The sequence below is a fragment of the Chelonia mydas genome, chromosome 2 (genome assembly GCF_015237465.2).
Source record: "Chelonia mydas isolate rCheMyd1 chromosome 2, rCheMyd1.pri.v2, whole genome shotgun sequence".
Taxonomy (NCBI): Eukaryota; Metazoa; Chordata; order Testudines; family Cheloniidae; genus Chelonia; species Chelonia mydas.
In genome coordinates this window covers 112,417,900-112,445,880 of record NC_057850.1, presented here as the reverse complement: position 1 = coordinate 112,445,880, position 27,981 = coordinate 112,417,900, and the positions used below count along the sequence as shown (strand labels likewise).

Here is a 27,981-nt window from a genome sequence, read left to right as displayed (position 1 = left end):
ACTTAGACATTTCTGACACTAAGAACTACACTACTAAGCAGCGAGATTATAATAGGCTTGTTGTGGCGAAAGGCAACTGGGCTGTAAATAAAAACAACAGCTGAGTGCCTCAGAGAGGTACTCTGATGAAGTGCCCATTTCTTCAATCCTTACACTGAGGTTTACTTACTCATGCAAGTAGCCTCTGAGCTCCAGAGCGTTAAGTTTGCAGTTTTGGGTTAGAAGCAATTCCATTGTTCAGCTGTAAATTTCTTCTTGTTAGAGAATTAATTTTTAATCACATTTCAAGATAATCGGAGCTATATTTCTGAAAAGATTTTTCCATTGGTATTACGCTGATGACAAAATCATTTCCTGGTAGATCACACTCCAAATACAACTATCTGCTTCTTGTGTTCTACCCAGTTTGACAGGCAACATGCAAATGTAATCTCCACGCTGCCCCCATGAAACAGTTCATAGTGTATGTATTCCCCAAGCAGCTAACAGGATAAACACTTGTCCAACAACAGCTTTTTCTGTGTCTTACAGTTGCAGGTTCAGAGCTCCCTGCTTGATTGACCCCTCTCTTCAAAACACACACACTTTCTGAAATGATGGCAGAAGAGGAGGGAGCTAGGGTAGTGACACCTATTGTCTCAAGTTATAGGAAGATAGCTTGTGTTTCTTTTGGCAGCAGTAGTTACTGTCCATCTTCCCTTTAAAAGGGGATAATGCAAGGTAGCGTGCAGTCTTATGGGAGGGGTGACAAGGTAACGTGTACATTAAGCATCAGGTGCTCATTTTAACTAGTAATTTGTAAAGTCCAAATGTTGGGATGCTTATTTAAACCTCTTGAATATGCACAATTAGACAGATAATCCCATGAAAGGAGGATGAGACTGGACCCAACTGGAAGAAAGAAGCATTAGCAAATACCATAAGAATGCCCTTTGATGTGGGCACACTGGCAAAATGAAGTCAGACCCATGCATGGAATTAAGTGGGAGGCCACAACTTTTATTAAATTTTAAAACAGGGGCAGGGCACTATCTTCCCATCATTCATACTCTCCTATACCAAACATTTGTTTTCAGTGTAGTGGGGGGTTATAGAGCTCCTTACCATAGAACCCAGATTGCAAGATAGGTTGAGGAGAGTCTATCCCCCAGGACTCAGCTCTGAGTCCTAGCACCGTTCCCCCTGTGAGGGCCACAAGGTCTCACCCCTATTGCCAAAATGCCAGGGTTTTTACTGATGGGAGCCGTTAATTTTATTCTCTTAACTGCACTGGAAACTGGCCACAAGTTGCAACACGTAAACACCACCACCCCAGTAAGCAACTAAAAGCGTTCCTACTTAATCAACTGTGGCTTGAAGATTCTGTAAGGGAGGCAAAAAAACCGCCCTGGTCTCCCACCAATTGGCCCATGGGAGCAAAAATTCTTTCCTGCCCCTCTAAATAGGCTATTGGCTAGACCCACAACATCTGTCAGTGCGGGTTCCCATTCCAAGTTCTGGTGGGTAGGGTGGGCTGCTGGAACAGAGCCAAAAGAGGCTCCACATGGCCCCTGCACTGGGTTAAGTCTTGGGAGCTGGCTAATTAGCACCCCTCTCTCCCCATTGGCAAATGGGTGCTAGACTCCCACTGGGAGGAGCTACCTATGTTGTTTGCTGAGTGTCTCCCTCCCTTACCACTGGGATGATCCTCCTTTCACTTCTTGCCCCATCAAGTTCCCCCACCCATTAATGCAGGTGAGTGGCATTTCATGTGGTATTTTAGCACTTCCACTTCCCAGCTGAAAAAAGAATGAAGGGCAGAGGTGCATGTGTGACATACCAGGGTACAATCCCAGTGAGTGAGTGAGTGAATGTGTCACCCCGTCCTGTAACCTTGGGTGTCTTGCAACGCTTTTCTGCTGTAGCCTCCAACCTGGATTGTTCTCAGCCACCAGCATGTTGGTCACTCCTGGATGCTTGTGTGTACTACAGTCTACCAACCACACCTTGGCTCTCACCAGGTTTGATTACTACAGGGTGACCCCAACACAGTCCCAATCAGGGTGGGCCTGAGTGGGCCATAGCCCACCCACTTAGCATCCAGGCCCACCCCTCAGTCCCAGCTCTGGCCCCGCTCCACCCACCTGCCCGGCGCTTCTGCCTGGGAGCGGGGTTGGGACACGAAGGCCTGCCCCGCTCTGCCCACCTGCTTGGTGCTCCTGCTGGGGCCAAGTGGGTGGAGCGGGACAAGCCCCCATGCTCCTATTCCGGTCCCTGGCAGGAGCGCCAGGTGGGCGGAGGAGCTGCCATTTTTCTGGCACCTGAGGAGGGCGAGCGAGCGGCCGGCCGGCGGTGGTAGAGCAGATCTTCAAAAAAGGTAGGACCGCCTCTTGGTGGAGCCAGGCCTGGTGTGGGGCAGCGGGATGTAGAAGGGAGCCGTGTGCCCTGGAGAGCAGTTTCTCCTCCTGGAACTGGGTGCATGCCCAGGGAGTCCCTGGGCAGTGGGTCCATCCATTGCAGTTTGCAAGGCTGGCTGCAGGGGGTGGACCCACCATCTCTCTTGACCTCCCAGCTCCCCTGAAGTTGGGACCCACCTAAATATCCCATGCTGGCTACGCCACTGCTCCCAATGCCAGACTTTCCCCCAGAAATGTATATCCTGTACTGTTCAGCCCTCCCAGATACTCCAGAAATATTAATTCTGTTATTCCTTTAAGGGAACACTATACACCAGCTTATGATAAATGAAGTTACCCAGACACTAGCTTAAACATACTGGCTTATGTGAAACAATAAAAACAAGACTATTAGCTACAAAGAGATAGACTTTAAGTGAGTTCAAGCCAAGGTTACAAGAAAAATGATGAAATGCATTCTAGTGCCTAACTATATTAGATTTAAAGCAAAAGTTTACCACATGCTTCCAAACAACATTACTGATTGAACTTGAAGGTCAGGACCCCTCACCCAGAGTCCAACAGCTGCTTCTTTTGTCTTCTCAGGTGCAAAGAGTGAGAGGAGGTGGGTCTTAGTGTTTGCACATCCTTTTTATAGTTTCAGTCCCTCTCCTGGAAAGCACTTCCAGTTGAGAACTAGGAAACAGAGTCTGTGCATAAGGATGTTCCCTGCTAGGTTTTTTCACCTGTGGGAACTCTTTTTTCCCTTCCTTCTTTCTGGTTGATGATTTTACTGCTTTAATGCAAATTAAGACAGGCATACACTCCTTTGTTCAAGACAGGTCTGTTTTTACCAGTTCGATGCTATGTGTGTCAGAACATGTAATTTTAACATTGTACAAGGGAAATTTGTAACGTTACCATGAAGATACCCCACACATTTTACCATGATACACGTTAGTCAGCAAGTTATATGTTTTGAAATGATACCTCACAAGTCATGCTTTGTACAAAGATTACAACAATAGAATTTAGGGCATGAATACACAGGTGCATTCCATCACAGCATGAAAATATGTTATTTACCTTGATTATTACTCTACAACATTTACACATTTTTTGAAAGGTTTGATTTGGGATTATTTCATTTTAGATTTTATTTAAATTGGTTCACTCATCTTTAAATCTAACCACATCATAGTAATAAGACATCACTTGTAAGTGTTTAAACTAGTCCCTGAACGGGGGGAGGGGGGAGCATATTAAGGGCCTAATTCTGCAAGGTGCTGAGCACCTCCTGCTCAGCCCATATTAAGATCAGACCATTACTATTTGAAATCATTTTCCAGTTTAGGCCTACATTTTCAAGAGAGTTACCAGTGATTTTAGGTTGGTCATCCAAAATCTGAGACACCTAACACACCTTAACTTCTGAAAAAAACAAAAAAAACAAAACAAAAACCAGACTCCTAAAAGAAGTTTCAAGTTGGGCACCCAAAAAATGAGGCCCTCAAAATCACCAGTCACATTTGTAAACGTAGGCCATAATTTTCTTACAGTAGTATACTATGTCATTTATCTTGCTTTTGAATCCAACAAACATTGAGACTTATCACTTTAAAAAAAAAAAAAACACCACACATTTTTGTCACAGTAAAACATTTGCAGGAAAATGTTTATTTCACATAGTTGCTTTAGAAGCCAGACAAATCCATTACAGAATAAATGGAAGCTTAAACTAAAAAAATCTTTGGAATATTAAATCGTTCAGTAGTTGAAATACCTTACAAGTTCAACTAAAGGGCCTAATTTGAAGCCCATTGAAATACTCCCTTTGGTTTCAATGGGTATTGGGTTAGGCCAGTGTAAAATGAATTGGTAGGCTTTATCTCATTCCTGGGACATAAGTGTTCATGACACAAAACCATCACCACCGCCACATTTGTCAATAACTGGCAGTCTCAGCAGAGCAGTCAAGGATTAAATGGAAGGAGAGACTGCATGGTCATCTCACCTTTAAAGGAGCCTCCACATTGGCAGAGGAAAGATTACAAGGAAAATCAAAACAAAACATAAGTCTGTCAAGAATAGTGTGTTCTAGATGTCCCTGCTCTCTCCTTACATTGACTAGGGATAGAAGAATGGATTCACTTAAAACAACCAACCCAAGAATCTTGTCCAGAACTTAAACCAAGATGCAAATTAATTTTTTTAAAATGTTTGCAAATGGAAAATATATTCACCTCTGCACTTTCTGGTTTCTGTTTGGACCAAAAGTGGACATGTCATAACTCTTGCTCTGGCATTCCCCATCCAGTTTTACAGACTTGAGAGGATCGGATAACTCAAATATGATTCAGATGAGTGTCCAAACATTCAGGAGCTTATCCAAACTAAGCTTTTCTTTTATTCAGTGGGTGCAATTAACAATCCTGTGTATTTTAACAGTACACTGCAGGCCATGTCTTACTCATCTTAATGACATGATTAGTTTAACTGAGGTCATTGGGACTACTTGATGAGTGAGAAGAACAGGATTTAGCCCTACATTAGTGCCTGTATTGTCACAGTTTTTAAAACATTCTGTTTATTATTTCTTTCAAATTTTCATTTAAATTTGGCTGTGACAATATCAGCACTGCCACAATATACATAGGGTGAAATTCTGGTCCCACTGAAACCAATGGAAAAACTCCCATTGACTTTAATGAGGACACTATTTCACCCATACTGTCCAGAATCCTTTCAGTGCATTGCAATGTGCAAATTGCAGTCCTGGTGGGAGTCAACTTTTGTTTAGGCTGCCAGATCTTGAAGTCAACAGGAGTTTACCTGATTAAAGACTGAGTAACAACCAAGGGCCCAGTTAATCCCTCCCTACATTCTCTTTCTGTGGGAGGCAAAGTCTCTGCAAAGTTTTCCTGGTGGAGATTTCTCCTGAATTGTTGTGCTGGGGGGTGGGAAGTGAAGTCTGTTCTCTGTGGAAGAGGCTGTGGAGCTGGCTCACTTATTCTGTGTTTTTTCCCAGGATCTGCATAAAGACCAGTGCCATATATGTAGAAGCTCTGTGCCTCCAAGCCAGCTTTGTGTTCTTGGAAGACCTTCAATTCCACTCTCCACATTAGAAAGGTGATGTTAAAAACAAGTGTCAATTATGTAGACAGAGGCTGCCAATTTTCCTAGATATCTCTGAGGGGCCACTGTGTGGGATAACACATGTCATGGGTGCTTGGGCCCCACCATCTCCACATCACCCCTCCTCCTTAGGCCAAACCACTCCCTGCCATGTCATGCAGTGCTCTCTGCAAGATCCATGTATGGGATGTGGATATGGAGATAGTTGACTCATCTTTCTGAGAAAGGTCTACATCTGTGCAAGAAACATAGGGGAGACAGGCAGGACCTCAGTTAGGAATTCAGGATATGGCCCACAGTTAACTTGTTCTGTAGAAAAGTCACTTCTGCATAGGGTGGGGCTGGGGGGAGCCTACTGCAACTGATCTATTAACAGGGACAACCTGAATATGAGAAGCCTGAGTCCACACAGTTTGTGGCTTTTCTGGAAAGACTGTAGTAACAAAAAAGCATAACAACTTAACAGAAATACTTATCACACTATGTCATGAAAAGCCTCATTAGTTTCTTTGATAATTAGCTATAACTGTGTTAAAATTATTAGCTAAAATGAAACAAAGGGACTTTTCAAAGAGAACCAGCATGAATACTTCTAGTGAGTAAATTAAATTGAAAAAGCCTTGATTAAGCAATATACACCTAATTTCACATAAAAGTGCTGATTTCTCCCTGAAGATTAACTGTGAACTCCATTAATGTGAGGGAAGTTTGATATGAATATCAATTAAAGCACCAAAAAGTATATTCATATACCATAATAGGGAAGGTTTGAACGAAAATCTTTCACATACAGAATGCAGCTTGGAGTTAAGGGTGTCGCTATGTTTTTATGACACATTCAGGTGTCTAGTGCGACACATGAAGTCACACAGTGTTTGGAACTCCTGCCTTGCACAGGGCTAAGGTCATGTCTATGGAATGCTGGCATGGAGTCAGTTGAAGCACAAGAGGATGACAGTATTAAGTCAAAATGGTGGCCTGCTTCTTCATGGCCTTGCACGTTGTATGGTCATTTCCACCTGTGCAAAGTGGATGCAAAATGCTACCGAATCAATATTCTTGACTCACACTAGTGGTTGTATTCTACACCAGTTGTGCACTTATTTAGCATGTGTGTAAATAAGTAGACAAGGGGCAAAACTGAGGAGAATCTGGGTCGATCTGACTCCAGGAGTACTGGAGGGCAGAGGAGAAGCATGCTTAGCCACAGTACTTACTGTAGCTGGGCCAGAGCTTCATTTGTTGCCAACTGACAGCTCTATTGACTTCCCAGGTCTGGTCTCTGGAATTCACAACTGCATCACTCCAGTTTTATGTCAGTGTCAAATAAATCTGGAAGTAACAATGGTGAATCAATCCCATATAGTGTACCCTTCTACCAGTGCTGCCCCGATAGGTGCTAGCTGATAGACATCCTCTTGTGGTTTGCAGTGTGGCCAGAAATACTGGTTGGCCCTCCCTCCTGAACTCCTTACTCAGGTAAACCTACACTTCTTTCCCTGGGATGTTTGGCTGAGTAAGGAGTGAAGAGGATCCATCATAGACCTTGCATTATTATAACGTGTATGATTAACACGTGTTTCTGCTATGCACTGTGCCATGCAGAAAAAAAATGCACATAAGTCCAACACATCCCTTAATGTTTATACTTAGTTCATTATTTCATGGACTACTGGAGCCACTATATTTTATTCTGGGAATTAGTATCAAGAATACATTTTAAAAAGGTCTTTTGGGTTTATTACTTAATTTTTTGTATTGTGGTAGCAACTAGGGAGCCCCAGTCATGAACTCCCTAGTTGCTACCACAATAGTTTTTGCATGTTGTGTAGACATAGCCTCAGGCCCACACCGCAAGTGCAGACCCCATGTCTGAAACCTCTCTTGGCAGTGGGACCCTGTAATCTGGCTGCCTAGACCCTGAAACCTGTGCTTCAGTCCTTCTGAGCCCCCCCAGTTGCCTGGACATGATCTCCCCCAGAATTCACCTAGCTGTATGAGCTCTGGTTTCTCTAGTTACACTCTGCAGGGGTCATGTGGTAGTAAAGCAAGGAGGCACAGGCTTTGCAAAAGGAGTTGTTTGTTTTGTTTTTTTAAACACATACTTTACTTTCCTTAAAAAAAAAAAAAAGTATGAGAGTTACAAATCTATGGGGAAAAAAAAAAATGAACTCCTGAATGCCCCCTCAATCTGATGGGTCTTCCAGTGCTGCTGATGAAATCGCACTTCTTGCTGGGAAAGCCACACCTTTTAAAACAGTCTGTCCTTCTTTGGTCAGGTGGAGAATACCACCACTCATGCTTTTAGGGGGCTGGGGAGGGGAGGATTCCAGCCCATCCCACACACACACTTTCTGTGAAGAGATAACCCATTCAGAAGGGGAGGCTCTGCTGGTAGAAACCCCATTGTTCAAGCAGGTAAGAGTCTTTCAGTACTTATGGCTCCTTGGTTATTCTGTCACTCCTTTCCAGTGCTTGCTACATGGGAGGTTCCTGCTACCAAATGGATGTTTTAATTTACAATGACTGTTACACAAGTACAAATAGAAATAATAGACAGACATATGCCCCCAAACTCCCAGTCACAACAAACCAACCCAACTCTCTCCATTTGCTGCTTCCGGCACCTGGGGGGCAGCCACACTACTGAGGATTCCCGACAAGGAATATTACCAGACAAGGCACAGTAAGTGGGGACCCACAGAGGGAGGGAGAAAGGGAGAGGAGGTACCTATGTCAGAATCCATGATTTCAGAGGAATATAAAGAAATCCTTTTATTTGTTATTTTTACTTTTTTTTAAAATCAGATTAGGAGTAAGGCCCAGATTCTCAAAGGGATTTAGGCATCTAACTCCCATTGATTCCAGTTGGAGTTAGACACCAGAATACCTTTGAGAACCTGGGCCTAAGCCTATAAAACATAATGTAAAAATAAACGAAACAAGAGGACCCCCGGAAAAAATAAATTCTGAAACTGGTTATATTCTGTTGACTTTTACATCTGTAACCTAAAAACAGCAACAGACTGTAGATTTTTCTTTTAATTGTTAAAAATGTTCTCTCCCAATTTAAGACCTTCTATTCCAAGTTTGAGCCTGGAGCAAATTTTTACAGTGGAGTTGTAAACCCATGAAAATGGAGGTTTATAATGGAAACACTGGCACAATCTTAACTAATGGTGCTATGCTACTGGGGTGCTGCTATAATAATAAAAATAGAGATTTTATGTTGGGCATAGTGGTGTACACCACCCAGAAAAAGAAGGGAAAACAGGTGAAGAATCAGTAGCACTGGGTTTCTTAAATAAAAGAAATACAGCAGGTCCTGTGCTGTAAAGAATATAAATAAATACTTGGCCAGAATAGTGCATAAATACAGAACATGAACCATTCTTTGCAAAAATGATGGGTTATTAGGTATGGAATTTAATATCATTGTCAATCTATAAAACTTTTACAACCTAGTCTTATTTGCACAGAGATTACATCCCCAAAGCTCAGTGCCAAAGACACATGTTAATAAGCTCACAACTTTTAATTAAGCAATATGTATAAGTAGATTCCCATTAAGCTGTGATTTGTGGGCTAGTTCATTACAGTGGGTTCCAGCCACCAGACACATATTCAATACAAATCAAGCAGCCTGCATATTATCCAGCTTAATGTGAGCCTACTTGTGATATTTTATCACCAGTTCAGATTGGTGGTTCAGAGAACTATATTTTTTCTAAGATTGGGGGCAGCAACCAGAACCTTATAATGACCCCATGTCGCTTGCTTAATGAAGCTATCCATCTGCATTGTTTTCTTGTAATTGGTAATTATTCATATAGTTAGTCATAATTCGATAATAAACTTTATACACAGCAGAGAGTCCAGACATATTCCCTTTAATTTGAATTAGATAATAAAATAATGAATAAAAAAGTAAATATGGATTTCAAAGACATGGAATAATAAAATTAAGTAATAGGTTTTACCCCCAGGGTATTGGTGACTATATCTGCTAGCCATTTGAAATGAATAAGCCTAATTTGGATTCCTAACTAATCTTGAAATCTGGCCCTGACTTTGTGCCATTGGCTGTTAAGTGGTACTTTTTTAGTCTCCTTAAAAACTGGTGGCAGAATATGGTGTACTCAGACAAAAAATTCCCATTGATTTCACTGGAAGTGAAGACTGCAAAGACTGAAGCCCTAGTCTTGAGAGCCATATGGACATGCTGCTGTACCTATCCTAGTTTTCAGTTCAGGATTTGGGCTTGAGCAAGGACTTTCATCCAAAGGGTCCATATCCTAAAGTCTGGGAAAAGTTCTAGGAAAATCCTATCAACCACAATTATATCTTCCATCCTAATAGTGATGTATCAATCTTCACAGAAATGTCATAAGTAATAAACATGCTTTGCTAATAATGAACCAGTTAGTAACACTATTTTTCCTGAGGTTTTTTAGCACCCTCCTAGTGCTTTATCCAAATATAGTAAGCGATACATTTTATAAAATGTAGGGCACATCTCTCCACCAGTTTCTCTCCTCACTTATAAAAATGAGCACATTAAAACTATCATACCCCTTTACTTTAAATTTTTTTCCCCATAATTTACATCATATTTAATCAAGTGTTTTAATCATTGTTAGTATGCATTTAAAATAGTGGAAGGTTTGGAGGGCTAAGACCATCAAAGACTCACCAGGAAACCAGAATTTGCCATGGTGCACCAAATTATTGGTGCACCAAGTTTAGTGATCTTGCTACCAGCAGTGATTTATACACATTTTATGGAACTTAAGAGTGGGAATGGAGTTCCCTACAAGGGTATTTTTTGGGTTGGCAAAAAAGGAATGAGCTCATGCAGAAGGAAACTTGATCTACAAATCAAAAAAGCAAGGAGTAGGGAATGATCATAATTAGCTGTGGCTTTAAATGTAGTAAGAACAAAATTTTAAATCAATATGATGAGCTGCTTGTAGCCAATTAGAAGATCTATATATGGGATCATCCTTCTGTCAATTAGGCTTGTCTGATAACTAGAGCCTTAAAGCAGCATTCCATAGTTCATCAATTGATTTTGCTGGAAGGCCACTGAAAACTGAACTGCAGTAATCCAGACAGTAGTAACAAAGGAGGGCATCTGCGGGAACTACACGTCCACCTGCTGCAAATGATGCATTCAAATGGGCTTCATTCACCACTTCATTACTCCATGATCATACCAATAGAATTATTTCATAGCACCGGCCTAAGACTGCAGCAACTCAAGCCTAGTGCTCCTCCATTGCATAGTACACAGGGCAAACTACACCCGACCTGACATGTTTCAAAGGCATCACCACTGAAATCCAGCGTTCCATCTTGGGCGCGTTCTCAGAATACACGGTGTTCTACAAATCACAAACATTACATGAGCTGCCAGCAGCTGAGGAGTTAAAATCACGCTCCTGCGGCCTGTCAAGATAGCTTGGAGTCAAGAAAAAACACCCAGATGTTTAACTGTTGAAATGGGAACAACATTACAGCCACTGAAATCAAATGCCAAAGAAGGAACGGTGCCTATCAACTTTTAGAAAGCAAAAAAGGATAGTTCAGCATGAGCAAACAAATGATGTGCTATCAAATTAACTTCTAAGGGCTGTGTCAGTTTTGAATTTGCACCACCAAGTCTCTGGATGAGGAAAAAAGGATCCGTTTCATCCCCATAGCAATGAGAAAAGAAATCCAAACTATTATAATTCTGGCCTAATTACCAAGACAAACTGCTCCTATTTCAGAACCCTTGGCACAGAGATTTAAAAAAAAAAAACCAAACAAAAAAAATCACTGCAGCCCTCTGCATACACCACCCTACTTTTCAGCTCTTAATTGGATAGTGCTCTGACATCCTATACGGCCATGTCTCTCCAGTTCAGGTCCCATGTAATCAAAGAGCTCAGAAGACTCCATAGACTATCAGGGTTGGAAGGGACCTCAGGAGGTCATCTAGTCCAACCCCCCCAGCTCAAGGCAGGGCCAATCCCCAGTTTTTGCCCCAGATCCCTAAATGGCCCCCTCAAGGATTGAACTCACAACCCTGGGTTTAGCAGGCCAATGCTCAAACCACTGAGCTATCCCTCCCCTCCCCCCATCACGATTTCTCAGCCAAATCAGCACCACCACCAGTCATAGAATCTCTTTACTTCACACAGGGATGTGGGGGCTGAAAAAGGCTGCAGTACAGAAGCAGCACAATATTTCTGCTGCATAGGGAATGAGTAGCTGCAGAGGGAGTGCTTAAGGGACTCCCCAGACTTTGTGTCAGCTCCATAAAGACAAGCACGGAGGGGCTACTGTGGAAAGTAAGGGGCATGGCCACTGGGCTCATGCGGATCCAGTGTTTACAGAAGTATTCAGAGAAGATGTATGCTGGAGTTTCAACTCCTATTTCTGCACAGGGCTAGAATAGAGGCTGTGAAGGGCTTCAGAGCTGCCACTCACCTGCATGTGCATCAGGCTTGGATTCTATCCCTAACCACAGTCCTTGTTCCCCATCCAAAGCACATTTACTTGGGCGTCAGGTTGGATGCTGGTAAAATGTCAGACAAAAGGAATCATGTGGAAACAGCAGCAACAAAATCTGTCAGCAAAAGACTTTAAAATATAAAATGCACTGAAGGTTTTTTGTGTTTTTAAACTTCATGTGTTTTTACGTGTTTTGCTATCACATATATGAGCCGAGGTGAGTTAAAGGATGAAGAGGTGAATGTTACAAATACAAAAGGCATACAACAAAGGAACTTCAAATGGGACTACTCATGTGCTTAAAGTTAGGCATGTGCTTAACTACCTTGCTGAACAGAGGCCTAGAGGAGTGGGAAATACAAACTGTTACAGCCCAGGCTGAGTCCCCCGGTAGAAAGTCACCAGTCTGCTGTATTGAACTCAACCACTGGACCCCACATGGCCCCAAGCCAACTGGGTCTGCACCGTGTCCAGACACTGCTTCTAGTTTTGGCCTCCTAGGCACGCTCCTGGGGTACAGACTCCTTGTTTGGAACCCCGACTTGGGATGCTGAATTCCTTGAAACCAGGGCTGAACCTCCCAAGCCTCCACAGTCAGTTATGCACCTCCGTCTCCAGAGCGCCACCCCCGTGGGCACTCTGATTTATAATTAACTCTTCAGGGACATGTGGCAGGTAAAGTAAGGAAAACGAGATTTGCAAAGGAACCTCTTAAATACAAACACACTGTACTGTTAGCCCAAGAGCATTGAAGGTCTAGGCAAAAAAAAACCAAACAAACCTGAATGCAATCCCATTTTAGACTGATTTCACCCATCCATTTGGGTCCAAGCTATATCCTTGCTCAGGCTAGGTGGAGACTTCCTCATCTCCCCTGCAGCAAGTCCTTGCTGCTAGCAGTGGTTGGCCTCTTGCACACAGAAGCCCCCAGTTTAAAAAACTACAGTCCCGACCATCAGTCCCCACATAAAACCTCACGCCCTAGTTATGCTGGGTTCACATGCAAAACACTTGTTCCCTAGTGGGCGGACCAGCAGATAAGAGTCATAGTCAGGACAAATACTCCTTGGTAGTCAACTTGATAACACAACAATAGAGTGCTAACACAGGAAGAGAAACTCCCACTCCTTGGGGTTTTACTATACATCACAATCCGGTTATGCATATGCTAGTCTAAACTGCATCTCACCACAAGGCACAAAGTATGATCAGATACAAAATGGATCACATAAATGGGTACAGGCCTACCCAAATCCATCACATGGGCAACAGAAAAGAATGAGATTAAGCCATTAAAATTCCACATAGTACCTGGGAGGTGGGGTAGGATGGATTACACTAAAAAACATATTATGGATATTTGGAAAGCACAAATTCTGAAACAGATTCTTTACTGAGGAAACTAAATTAGACAAGAGGTTGCAATGAGATATGGTGGGAAAAAAAAAAAAAAAAAAGAAAAAAAAAAGGTAGTAGAAAGAGCGAACAATGCAATGTGAGAATAGTAGCAAATGACTTCACACACAGCCCCTCCCCAGCAACCTAACAATCTTGAGGAGGGATTTGGAGGACGAGTGGACATATAGGCAGCCAAAACTGGCAGGGAACACTGGGATTGAATGGTTCTAGCTGCACAAAAAGGTTTCATTTCAAAGAGCCTGATTTTCCAGCTTGAGTGAAACAATGATGTATTAACTTTAATGAGAAAACTAAACAGTACTTTCTAATAGATTTAACAAATGGATTAAATACTAAAATTGCATCTAAACAAGCTTTCCATTAACTCTGGCATATTATTCTAACTTCTTTAAATGCCTTTCCACCTGTTTGAGAAGATTTATGCCTTGGTCCTGCGAAGTGCTGGGGACCGGCGGGACCTCAGAACCTCAAAGAATTACTCAGAATCTTGCAGGACTGAGTCTTGAATTAGATATTTGTATTTGGGATTCTCAGAGAGGAAAATTAACTGTGGCAACACATCCCTTCCTTTAGGTGGGAAGCATCTCCTTAGGCCTGTATACGGGGAGTCTTCACAATGACTAACGGGGAACATGACAACAGTGTACAAGTATTTGATGGGTGTGAAAACCAAGGAAGTTATTTAGAGTGGGACAAGGAGGGTTAATTAACAGTAAGGGGATGAAATTATGCAAAGACTAATGTAGACTGACTGCATGGGAACTCCAGACTATATTAGAGTATGAAATAGTCTCCAAAGGGAAGTGATGGAAACCCTATCATCTGAGTTATTTAAAAGGGGACTAAGCAAAGTACTGGAAGATATACTTGAGGAAGCCATCTTGTGCTGGCCTCGTGGGATAGAATAGATGATTTAATCAGGCTTTTCCCATCTCTAGTTTCAAAGATTCTATAAAAAGAAATTTACGTCCCTAACTAGTTTATAGCAAAGAGCAGCACCTCTATGCTATTCACAGATCTAGAGCTAACTTTCAGAAACCTTTAACAAACAGACAAAGTTATTCAAAACGGTTTTTAAAAGATTATAGGTAAAAGAAACCATAGCAATAGAAATACAGAACTCCCTCATTATAACATTGCATTGACAGCTAATTATTTTGTTTTAATTGGTAAAGGCCACGTTCTCCCCTACTTTCAGGACATTTTGCCCCACACTGCCAGTGGAAACCTATCATAAAACTGGCATAGTTGCCCCTGGGAGGTACAGTCCATTGAAGCAGGATTTTCCTGTGGTAGTAAGCCAGTGGTGTAGTAAGACCAACAATAAGAACATGCAAATTGAGAGCCAACAAGGGAATTAGGCCCCCTTAAAAAGAATAAATCAAAGATGCTGCAGGAGCACCACAATAGGAGCTGCAAAGGGACACAACTTAATATCAAAGTGATGGAAGAAGAGGTGCACACGTTAACATCTGTTCTCTAACCACGCAATGACCACTATACACATCTCCCTTTGTTCTTATTCCCTACGTGCGAAGATTACACCTACTCTTATTGGCCTCAATCTGGCAAGGCACTTAAGCACGTGCATGACTTCCAGCACATGAGTTGACTTTCAGGGAACTACTCACATGCTTAAAGTTGAGCGCAAGTTTAAGCAAATTTCAGGCTCAGGAAGGGTGGTCCACCAACATACCTATACATATTAAACATCACACGCACACAAACTGCTTCTTAGAAAAAAGTCTTCTGTTACAGGCAACAAATACCATCTTAAAAAAAATTGGTCCAAATTCATTCATGGTGTGTCTCCGTTGCATCTTGATGTTTCGGGCTGTTGAAATAATTTGGGCCTCCAAGTTTAGCCTAATTGTGAGTTCACTTGTGGAAGAGAGGATAAAAGTTTACAAAATGTTGCAATCACATTATCAGTGTTGAGGGGAAAGGGTGCAAAAGGGAGACAGTGACTGAATTAGTCCAAAAAGACCTACTGAAAACCCAGGGACTGTGTTAAGCCCATGACTGGTAAACAACAGAAATCAATGAACCAAAATTGGTGTGTCAGAAATTAGCTTAACTGGTGAACAAAATAATGAGGATGGGTTTTTCCAGCCATCACTCCTTTTGGGGTCCTTAAAGAAAGAAGTTGGGGGTGAGGGATAAACAGAAGCAGCAGCAGTCTGTTAACAGACACTGCAGTAAGATTTACCAACATGGCTGCCATCCCCACCATCTCCTGGGACCCCAGGTTCTTTCTTAACGCCGTCAGACCCTCTTCATCCTAAGAAAGGTCCTGACCAGCCTGGGCCAGAAAGAGGGACTTAAATGACATTGGGATTAGGCTGGTGGAAATGGCAAACACCATCTGTGATATAGGTGTGTGAGACACACGCAGTATGTCCTTTTCCTTCCCTACTGAGATAGACTGGGCCTTTTTAGCTCCCATTTGGGAATTTGCAGAGATCCTTGCCCTTTAGAAGTCCTTCCAATTATGAAGACATTCAATCTCCAAGTGCTTCACAGAGTTTAATACAGGTCTGGCTTGTCTATGAAGGTTAAGCACCACTAGACCCTAGGTCAGGGTTTATCTTTAACTCCTTGCTGCTGCAATTGGCTGGCACCTGACCAATCAGGCTCTTCTGGGAGGCCGAGGTTTGAAAGCTATCTTCCTCTTGGTGGCTGCTGCCCAATTCAGTGAACTCTGAGGCACAACACACTCCCTCCTGGTTGAAACCCCCTTCCTGTGATAAACTCTCCCTTTTAAGCTCATTGCCTGAAAGTGGAGCAGGCTCTGCAGGTGTGTCTATGTAGTACAGGCTGAACCCTGAGGAACTCATTTTAGCCTTTCTTGGCTGGGATGGAGTGAGCGCTATCACGCCCACACTATTTATTCTCTTTCCTATCCCTCTTCTTTTGTCTTCTGTTTAATGAGAGTATGGCTTAGCTGGCCAAGATTGGATATTTTGCAACACTGCTGTAAGCCTGTGACCAAACAAGCTTTTAAAAATCAATGCCCTGAACAGCCTGATGCTGTTACAAGTTTGCCATGTCTCAGAGTGGCTGATAAAGCCATGTGCTATGCGGTGTTTTTCCAGCACTGAGACTGCAAGTGATAGTCATCAGAAACAGAAACTGCATTTTCTTCTTTTCTCTCCCCTCTTGTGTCTGTTTTTTCTTACTTTGCCTTCAAGAAAACAGGATCTGACTTTAACAAAAACATAGGGTTGCCAGCCATGTAATCACACAAACTTAAACACCCTTGCCCCGCCCCTTTCCCAAGCCCCGTCCCTGCCCCTCCTCTTATCTGAGGCCCCTGCCCCCACTCACTCCAGCCCCCCTCCCTCCGCCGCATGCTCTCCCCGACCCTCACTCACTTTCATTGGGCTTGGGTAGAGGGTTGGGGTGGGGGCTCTGGGAGGGAGTTTGAGTGAGGGAGGAGGCTGGGACAAGTGACTGGGGAGGGGGTTCAGGGTGCAGGCTCCAGCCAGGTGGTGCTCACCTCAGGTGGATCCTGGAAGCGGAAGCATGTCTGGCAGCAGTTCCTAGGCTCAGGGGTGGGCAGGCGGCTCTGTGCACTGCTTCTGCCTGCAGGCACCACCCCTGCACCTCCCATTGGCTGCAGTTCCCTGTTCCCAGCCAATGGGAGCTGCGGAGTTGGCGCTTGGGGCGGGGGGCAGTACATGGAGACCCCCTGGCCACGCCTCCACCTAGGAGTCACTGCCAGACATGCCAGCCGCTTCTGGGAGCAGTGCAGAGCCAGGGCAGGTAGAGAGCCTGACTTAGCCCCACTGCGCTGCTGGACTTTTAGCAGCCTAAAATCTCCCAGATTGGTAGTAGCATCTGGGAGATGGAGCCCAACTCCAGGAAATTCCTGGCCAAACCAGGATAGTTAGCAACCCTACAAAAACAGTAGGTCTAGCCCAGCTCAACTAATTTTTTCTCTTTTTCCTCAAAAAGGAAACTGCCTAAGAAACTGTCAAAGAAGAGGGTTTTCCTTCTAAATGTAAGGGGACTGTTGCCCCCTTACTAACATTCAGTGGGGGTGTTTTAGTTGCTAGCTCCCAGTACTAAAAGGGGAAGGGTCTATGGGAAAATCAGGACCCTGAGACTGACAGCCCTCAGGAACAATGGGGAGACGCCAATGCTCCAGGTCAGCCTGAATGACAGGGCGGGCAGGCTAATCAGGGAGTCAGGAGGCCAGGGAGGTCCCGTCCTCCACGTGTGCTGGATTTGCCTGGTCAGACAGAGTGGGGCCAAGCTAAGGAGAAAGCAGGGCTTAAGCTAAGCTGGGGAGCAGAGCTGTGCCAGATCCAGAGGGACCAGAAATGCAGCCCAGAGAGAGCAGACCCTATCCTGGGAGCAGAGCTGCAGCCCCAAAGCCAGAGACACAGCCCAGAGAGAGCAGACTTGCCCTGGGAGGAGAGCTGTAGCAACCAGAGGCAGAGGGGCCAAAGACGCAGCCCAGGGAGCTGGAGGCAGAGCAGCAGCAGCGCAGAGACAGAGTGGTGGAGCTGGGGCTGGAGCAGTCCGGAGCTGGGTGCGGTGAGCAGCTGGAAAGACCGAGGGGGACCCTGGGCAGCCGGTCCAGCACAGGGAGACGCCTCAGCCAAGAGGCTCTGCAGGCCAGGCTTGGATCGTAACCACAACAGGGCGGGGGCGACACTGGGAAGAAGGGTCCTACCACTGAGAGCCTGAGAGCGTGTGGCCACCACCAGAGCAAGTGTCCAACCCACAGCGTCCCTGCAGCACAGCCAGGGCCTGAGAAGAAGGCCTGGGTCTTACAAGGAACAGACTGTGAGCTGCCCTGACATTCCAGAGACACTGTTTGTGATGTTCCCTGCCACAGAGCGGGGTGATGTGTTTCCTTTAACCTTTCCCATTTTTCCCTATTCTTGTTAAAATTAATTGTTGATTAAATAACTTGCATTTGCTTTAACTTGTATGTAATGGTCAGTGGGTCAGAGATGTGCCCAGTGCAGAGAGAGTACCCCGGAGTGGGGATACCCTAGCCCCTGTCCTAGATGACCACAGCAGGGTTGGGGGTCGAGCCCCCCAGGAATCCTGGGTCCAGCCTTGTTGGGGTTACGAGGACTCTGCGAGACAGGAGAGTGGAAGGGGAGTCCTCAAGGGCAGGGAGGCCACTGGGTAAAGGAAGTGGGAGCGAGGACTCAGATCCTTTCACTAGCCCACTTCACCGGGGTAGTGCAGAAGCCAGGAAAGTTCCCCACAAGAGCGGGACTATTCCCCCCGCTTACATAAAGATTCTGTCCAGCTAAAAGAAAAGGGAAGATGGATTGTGTTAAAAAAAGCCTTATTTAATATTTTACATTTAAAATGCTTTAACTGTTTTTCTCTTTTTTCCTGTATCTTAAAAAAAAAAAATATAGAAAGGGTTTTTAAATCGTGTGTTTGCCACGGTACTAAACAGCCTGAGTTCTCTGTATACCAAACCTCAAACCTTGTTTAAGACTGTTTAATATTGGACAGCGACGCGGTCTTGGTAACAGCTTTGACACTTGGGCCCATTGCATTTAAATTAATACAACAGGGCTTTATTCAAACAATGTGTAATTTAGGAATCACTTTTTATGTACTAAGGGATTATGTGATTTTGCATTTGTCGAGGCAGATATTTTAAACATATGCAGTAGTGAAAGCCACACAAATGAGGAACATCAACAATTTCCTTAACAAGTAGCACAATGTGCACACTTACCTCCCATCCAGTCTTTTTAAAATGCACCCTATTAGGTCAAGTTAAGTCAGCCTCATATCATTACTTTATATTAGTGTATGTGACAGAATTGGCATAGCCAGACAAGATGCCTCAGAACAATTACCTCAGCCAGGAAAACTGTAAAAAGGGAATATTATATTTTGAAAATTGAGTTAAAATAACATTTTCCCCCTAATGCTTGTTTTTTTAATAGGGAAAAGTATATCTTGATGCCTAAAACAAACAAAAAATGGTTAAATTTTGAGCATCAGACGCTTTTTAGGACACAGATCTTGTAAAACAATACAAACAAATATCAGTATGAATATATAAATAGTTCCCTGACAGCAAGAGAGACAACATAAAAAAAGAAATACTGTTCTCTGCAGTAAGCAACAGGAACACCATTTTACTGTAGTGTTTAGGTCATTATTATGGACTACTATAGCTTTTCTCCCACAAGGAGAAATTTTGAAGCAAGCAAAAAAGTGCTCAACATGATCCTTTAAGTCTAAGGCCCTGTCACAGCACTGTCTACTCACTGTTGAGGCACCTCCTTGTGGCTACATGTGTGGAATAGTTCTGGCCATGTTGACACCCCCTTCTGTCTCTAATTCAAGCTGATGCCCTCTCCTGCTGCAGGAGTTGCCGTGCTTCCTGTTTGTGAGTTGGGATGCTCCCACTTCATGGCTGGTGTCTCCAGCCAGGTCACTGTAGTTTTCCCCTTCTGGGGTATCAAAGTATCTCCATACAAACGGTCTCAGACGGTCTTCTAATTCACTACCCCAGCCAGAGCTACTTCCCCTGTGGCTGGTAGAGGAACCCAGGCCCATCCTCTACTCCAGGTTCCAGCTCAGAAACCTTCAAATCAGCAGCCAACAGTCTCACAGTCCCAAATTTTGCTACCATTTCCCTGAACCTTTTTCTACTCCACCTGTACTAGGCTTCTGCTCTATCACCTTCTGGATAAACCCTTCCTTCAGGGTGAGGATCCCAGGACTCTCCCTCTAGAGCTCCTCCTTTTTCTCTCTAAGCTCAGCAAATACCTGGAGACTTCCATACTGCAGCCACCTTTCTACTGCATACTTCTGGCTTTATACTAGCCACAGGTGCTCCTGCTCAGCTGGGCTCCATCCCCAGTCAGAGCTTGCTTATCAAGTCTAATTCTCCCTCTGGGGTGGCCTAATCAGGTTACTTAACCCATCCACATTAACACTTCCCAGACTAGTGTGGGGTGAACACCCCATCACAGGCCCTAGTATTGTACTGAGCTCCAGGTGGGAGGTGTGATGGTTCTCAGGACACGCAGGATACATTGTTATCCCTCTGCCTCCACCATGACAGAGACTTGCTTGTGCTTAACTGGGTGTCAGCTCCCTGATACCACCAGCCTGTGATCCACCCAAGCACTCTCCTCTGGGCTATGCCAGCCCTTCCCTTGCCTTGCAGGTTAACAACAATACGTGCACCCCAGTCCCCAAGCCCCTGTGAAGCATTCCCCTGTAGTGTCCATTCCCTTATTCACTGAAAAGTCACAGAAATACCAGGTCTAATGTACCCAAATTCAGGGAACAGTGCACACACTCAGGATCTTCAATTTACTTAATATCACAGAACTGAGATATATTTATAGTGAAAACAACAGCAAGTTTATTATCAAAGATTCAAGAGAGAGTGAGTAAGCATAATAGAAACAAAAGGGTTACATTTAAAACAAAAGCAGAATACACTTTCTAAAGATTAAACTTAACTATTAGCTCAGTCTCCTGTCTAATGAAGTTCATCTCACCCAAAGCACTTTGCAGTGTCATCAACCAAGGCTGGCTGTGCCCTGTTTTCATAAATGTAAATGTACTATCCATTTACTTCCTAAGTGCAGGAAGATGTGGTATCTTCTTGGTTCCCCTAGTATAGGCCAGAAAACCTTTGAAGTGTATTGCAAGACAAGGATCTCTTCCTCCGCTGTGATTCTCTAAAGATCAGTATAGCCAACTTCAAGAGATCAAAAATCATGAGTCAGACTCCCAAAAATCATGAGATTTTTTTTTAAAAAGATGATATTGTGTTTGTTAGGTCAGTCTCTTGAGTTTTGAACTCCATCTGCCCATCCCAAGGGAGTGTGCATGTGACAGTTAGTGTTGCCCGCTCTCCCACATGTACTGGATAAGGTGATTTTGGCCTCTGCTGCAGGAGCTCTCACCCCCACAGCTGCCCATCTCCTGCCTAGTAATTAATTCTGTCTCCCACTCCCCCATCAGTTCTGTCTCCACCCAACCCCCCTCAATTCAGCTCCCACTCAGTTCAGTCCCCCAGCCATCATCATCACCACCCCGTCAGTTCAGCCCCCCCTACCCATCGATCCCCACCTCCCTCAGGTCCCCCCTCCCACCACTTACCCCATCTGCTCAGAACCCACCATCAATCAGCCCCCACCCTCCTCATTCAGCCCCCCTCCATCTTCCAGCTCATAGTTCAGCACTCCCAGCCTCACCTCTGCTACTCTTAGGGTTCATCACGCTCCCCAGGCCTGGGGGAGCTGCAGGAGGAGCCCCAGCTGCCTGGGCCTGACAGTGATTTCTAAGTAAAATTATTAAGCCTGCCTCATGATCTTGGGGTAGAACTCTCAAATGTCAGGATTTCTTTTTTCAGCCACAGCTGGAAAAAAATAATCCTGATAGTTGAGAGTTCTATCACGAGACTATGAGTCAGGCTTAATTTTACTTAGAAATAGCGTCTCTCGCAATTAATTGGTGAGAGTTGGCATGTCTGATACCTGTTAGTCCCTTTCTGAAATTCTGACAATCTTTCACTGGCATTCAGTTTAGAGGGATGATGGAAGAGAATTGTGAATGAGACAACACTTAATTTACATTTCAATAGAGAGGTGAGTAAACATCATTTGTCTGACTGGAAACCTCTTCTTCCACCTCTGGTTTGATAGAGAATCTAAGAACATATTTTCAGTATACGTACACAACACCTTACCTAGTATCTCAAGATACATTTCACAACAATGACAATGACCAGGCTTTCATTTAAGCACTCTGGTGAACCAGAATGTACATAGCAGAATCAGGATAATTATGTAACCCAATTGCCAGTTGGCACTGCGGGGTCCTTGGTTCACAAGAAGACCTTCATTGTGCAGAGCCCCATTTTGACAAGCAATAGGGTTTTGCATAGGTGGACGGGTCCCCTCTTTGGCCAACTCGTATGATTTTATTGTGATTCTTATGATATTTAGAGTTTCTCTGAAACCCTGAGATCCTGGAGTTAGCGGATTACATGAGAATCTCAACTTTCACTTTTTAGCTCTCTTAGTTATGGAGGAAAGCTTGAAACCATGATCCCTAAACACTGACAGGAACCACAAGACAAATAAAAGAACCCAGATTTACTATTTCCCCAAATCTCATAATTTTAAAGCCAATGATTATTTTTTGAGACACAACCTGTGATATGTTAATGCTTGGGTGTAGCAACACTGGGTCCTTCTGGTGTGGAGTCAGTTGCAGTATCAGGGCCTGGGTCATTCCCTCTGTAAATTCCCAACTGTTCTGAGTCATGGAGTTTCCACTATATTTGTTCTACTAGGACCAAATTGGCAGCAGCTGTGGCCCTCCAAACCTACTGATTTATAGAGATTGGTGAAGTCCCTACACTTCATCCTGTCTTCCCCTCCTGATGCCCTACCAGCACATCTCTTGTAAGAGCCATTTCCCCATGGACTCCCCATTGGTCATTGTCCAACAAACCCTAGTGGTAGGGAGAGAGTGGCATTGCAGTTAGGCACAAAGAGAACACATGGGGCCAAGATCCTCAGCTCATGTAAAATATCATATCTCCATTGACTTCAACTGAGTTATAACAATTTAAGTTATTACATGTTAAGACTGGGACCCTAGTCTTTAGACTGTACTGGATAATGCTATCTTAGTACAAATCAGAGAGATGGTGGGGTATAGAAAAAAGAGCTCATCAATTTGTTCAGTGCGGGAGTAGAAGATTTATAGGTGAAGAGGACTGAACTGAAAAGTTGTTTTTTGAAAGGCATATTCATTTGAGAAAAAGAGAAAAAACCTGAAGAAAACACAGAAGATGATGCAAGGATTCCAGGCCTTTGTTGTTTGGGAATTTTGTTGGGGGGTGTGTGTGTCATGGTTGGGGGCTTTTTTTTTTTTTAGTGTAGAGAATTAAAATAAGATATTTTTAAAAAATAATTATCATTTTACTTTTTATTATTTTAGCAATATGCCTTCAGCTACTTCTCTAAGCATTAAAAGTGATTTATTTAATAAAACTGAGGACTGCGCATCTCAGAAAATACTGCGTCCAATGGAATACTCCCGTGCTGTGATTGGTGAAGTGCTAAGTAATTTGCTTTTAATGCTAGCACATATCACTTAGCACCATATTTAACTGAATGATGAAAATCACTCATTTTTCATCCACTTGCTTAACTGGCTCTCACTGTAATATATCTACTGTAGTGTGAGCCTAGCCCCAGATACATTTTAATTGTCCACACTCTCTAAACTACAAGCATTTTAATTTTTAATTCATACTTATGTCTTTATCCTTTAATAGAACAGAACTACAGATGGGGGAGTATGTTTTAGATAATAAGAGCAAAATCGGTACCTAGGGAAACTACATCACTAAAGGGATTCTTTATTTACACTTTTCAGTAATGACTACATATATATAGCTACACAGGAGAAAACTGTTGTAAAGAAACACCATATAGGCAGGCAATTACTATCTATCACTAAGTGACACGGATGATGTTGCTGATAAGGCAAAGGACATGCCTAAATATACCAAATGAAATCAATGTGGTCACACAGAATTAAAATTAAAGCAAGATCTGATGCCAAATTTGTAGTCAAATAAAAATTATTTTCAACAAATTTAAAAAAAAACAAAAAAAAACCCCTCAACTTTTAAGAATTTTTAATGTTTCAAAATTGTAAAGTACAGGTTGGACTAAAACCAATGGAATTGCACCAGCATAAAACTGAGGTAATACAGCAGTGAATCAGATCCTGCATTTTTTAATTAAGAATTCAGAGCCAGATCCTCAGCTGGTATAAATCGATATAGCTCCATGGGAGTTTCTGGAGCTTTGCTGATTTACACTAATTGAGGATCTGACCCTCTATCTTCATACATTCCTGCTATCAGACAAAAGCAATATTTCCACTGTACTTAAATTGAAGTTGCAGGGGGTCACAGTCTGGCACATAAGAACTCCTGCTGTGTTGATGTACCTGTATAAGCCATGAATTGATATTGGTACATTAAGCACGAGAAGTGTTGCTCAGCTGAAGTTTAAGAATTCCATTGAAAAATCCGAGAACAGACAAAATTTCCTTCAACTTTCTCTAAAGAAACAGCATCCACAGGAATCAATTCCCACTTCAGAACTCTGAACCATAAGTTAAAGTGCCTTAGATTAAGTGAACCATAGAGTAAGTGAAAATTAAAGATGCAATTTCATTTCTATGGTCACTGAAAGAAGCCATCAAAGTGGTATTTAACAACTATACAATCCAAAACAAATTACATCACCATTTATAAATGTACAGGAGATTTATTTGTGTTCTTTGATCTTCTACTGGACTTTTAAAAAATCCAATTAGTAAAGAAAAGAAAGAAAACCTACAAGATATTTTGCAACCCCAGAAGACAATTTGTCTGTGGTACTGACATTTACATCAATGGGTTTCCATCTAATGTAATTTAATAATTTTCAGATATTTGAGAACCGAAGCTCTACATATCAAAATTAATCAATAGGCGTAAGACGTCAAGAAAAGTCCAACAGAAGGTCAATGCATCTAAAGTAATTTTACTACACCAATGTACACACAGCAACATCAACAAACACTATCTGTAAAAGAAGAGTAAAGCTCCCACTCAGAAATAAACGCATGCATCAAATAAATTAAAATATGAAAAGTGTTCTGCGTGAATGGTTCAAAATGCTGATCCAAAATATTTTCTTCACTACAGGCACATTGTACCTCTTCAGGGCGCAGAGGGATTGTAAAGTCGCATTGATCAGGAGACAGGGCAAAGGATTAGGACTCAGAAGACCTGGGTTCTATCTCCACCTCTGTCATAGAGCTGCTGTGTGACCTGGGGCACGTCACTTCACTTCTCTGTGCCTCTCCTTCCTTTGTTGTCTAATCATATTGTAGCCTATTGGGGGCATGGAGTCTCTTCCTATGTGTTTGTACAGTGCTTGCCACAAAGGGCCCCTTATTAAGTTGGAGCTTTTGGGATATTGCAATACAAATAAAATAAATAAATAAATAAATAAATAATAAAGCCTGCAGGTGGTAACTCCATCCCAGGGTAGCAGAGATGCTGTGGTTCCCAGTGCAGTAAGCATGAGGGAGAGAATGGCCCCTTTAGGGCTTCATGGACCGTAAAGTTGCTTGGAGGGTGGCCAACACACTAGAGGTGATTAAGGTGGAATGAAGCCACTTTGAATCTTACATCTTACAACAGTGATATTACAGTGCTTTGAACAATTACTGTTAAATACGGTAGTATTTTATTCATGAAGGTTGAAAGGCAAATCTATAAACCTTTCCCCACCTTTACAATGAAAGCACATACAAATAAAGCCTCTGAAGTCTAAAGTCCCTGTAGGAATAGCGTGGTATTTTGGGAGAAAGTCAAATGCAATATTTATATCTGCAGTTTATACATGTGACCTGATGCACCACCTGTCTCATGGGAGCATTCATTTAAGTTAATTAGCGGTCTGTGCACACAGCACTTGCTGTACAAAGCAGCTATAGTTCCATACACATGGACATGTGAATAACAGAAGCAGATGTCTATTGGATGAGGATGCAGATTTTGGAGATGACTCAGGATGCAAAAAGTGCTGTGAACTAAACATTCTTCCTGATGACTTAGCTCTTGCAGGAGACAAAATGAGCTCCTAAAGTTAAAAACAGACATCTAATGTAATCAGATGATTGACACCATACCAACTACCATGTTTTCTTTCTTCATCAACAAGAAACCTGTTTGAGCAACTGGCTATATATCAATCTCCATTATTTTCACTAAAAATTCCCTGTATATCTTTTAGTTGTTCATCTGAACTGAAATGTTGAACCTTTTAAGGTTCAACCATCAGTAATCTGGATATGATACAGATAACAACACATGGAACTTCTATCCAAACCTGGGCACTGGTAGTGCATCAAAATCTCTGTATATGTGGAGTACCACTGAAATCTAGAGGGCCTTAGCAGAAGTGTAGAGTGCTTGTGGATTCTGATGCAGGACTGAGGTTTTGTATATGGGAATAAAAATAAATATATAGTTCATGTTACTGACAAGGTTTAAGTAACACATTATGATCACTCTGTACAATTTAATACTTTGATACCACTTTGTCATGGGCTGCTACTACTACAGTTATTACTGGAGAGACATATACAGACATCACTCCAGGCAAAGACTTACACATGCATTTAACTTTACACATTGTGAGTAGTTCAGTGTCTGTCAGTGCATAAAGTTAAATGCAGCATAAGTCCTTGTATATATATGCATGTGTACACACACACACACACGTAGACACACACACACACACACACACACTGTATTTACCTAATTAGAAATCAAGCAGCTGATTTATGTCTGCAGCACATTTTAAATGTTGATTTTTGTTCAAAATCTATTTCTCTCAATTGCATTACAGCTGTACCAAATTCCAGTGTTGAAAGCATTATGATCTTTGGTGTTCACCACTGAAACAGTGACAGCTGTTCTCTCTTCATGATGTACACTTGTGACAGACTAACGATGCCATACTGTGGTGAACAACAATTGGAAACACCACTACTCAAATGCAGACAAAAATGATTGGGGCCTATTCTTTCCAGGAGAAACTGTGCTTTGAAATAATCTGTTCCCTTTTATAGCACATGCTGCTTCACATGTAAATACTGGCATTTTCTTTAAGTCAGTTGGGGTCACTGAAAATAATACCTTTCCACCTTGCTGTATTCTTTTTTCTTTCCCTCCGCTTGATAACTGAAGAGGCTCCCAGCACATTGTCCATTTCGCTTACATGTTCCTGAATGGTCGTGCTCACTTCATCATATAAAAGACTAACCCCACTAATGTCATCAAATGCCTGAAAAACAGAATGTATAAAACCCAGACACATTACTGTGGCCCAGTTCAGTGAAATATTAAGTTAGAAGCAACCAACGTGAGTTTGCTTTCACTTCCTTTCCTCTTCGCCTTTTTAAAATATTATAGCTTGAAAGTCTCTTTGTATTTGAAATTTTGTACTGTCATACTAATAACCCAGCTCAGCAGCAGCTTACAATTTGGGTTTCATGGTTCAGTTCCATGCCGAGACTTTATACAATTTTTATAACAGTACTGCCAAAACATTATAGAGTAAGAGTTCTTGGAAATATATTCACTAATACAGATAACAGTGGCGGGATTAGCAATTTAAACACATGTGAAATGTGAATTCGCCTAATTTTGCTCAGAACCTAAAATGCTCAAATAAAACAATAGAATGGAAATTGTTGTTATTGTTGTTGCTTTTAATAATTTCATTTTATGTTATTCTTCATACATGGAGAAAATGTAACTGAATACAGAATTGTCCCTTAAATTAAGAAAATCAGGGCCACTTGGGGGAGTTGATGGATTATTATGAGACTGGTAATAGGATATAGCAATTCCAGGTCATTGATTCAAATCTAACCCAACTCAGCAGCAGCTACCACATTATAGGTCAGAGTCTCAACTTGTGTAATGTATATAGCTCTTCACACAATGGTGCCC

General features: G+C 42.6%; 1 long non-coding RNA gene across 1 annotated transcript in view; it reads left to right on the top strand.

The window, feature by feature from the left end:
• LOC122464548 overlaps positions 1–27,694 on the top strand; it is an 83,562-nt gene extending 55,868 nt beyond the window's left edge. The window contains exons 2-3 of the long non-coding RNA XR_006288696.1: positions 5,404–5,504; positions 25,159–27,694. This is a non-coding gene — a long non-coding RNA (uncharacterized LOC122464548). The remainder of the gene's footprint in view (positions 1–5,403; positions 5,505–25,158) is intronic.
• The last annotated feature ends 287 nt before the right edge of the window (positions 27,695–27,981 follow it).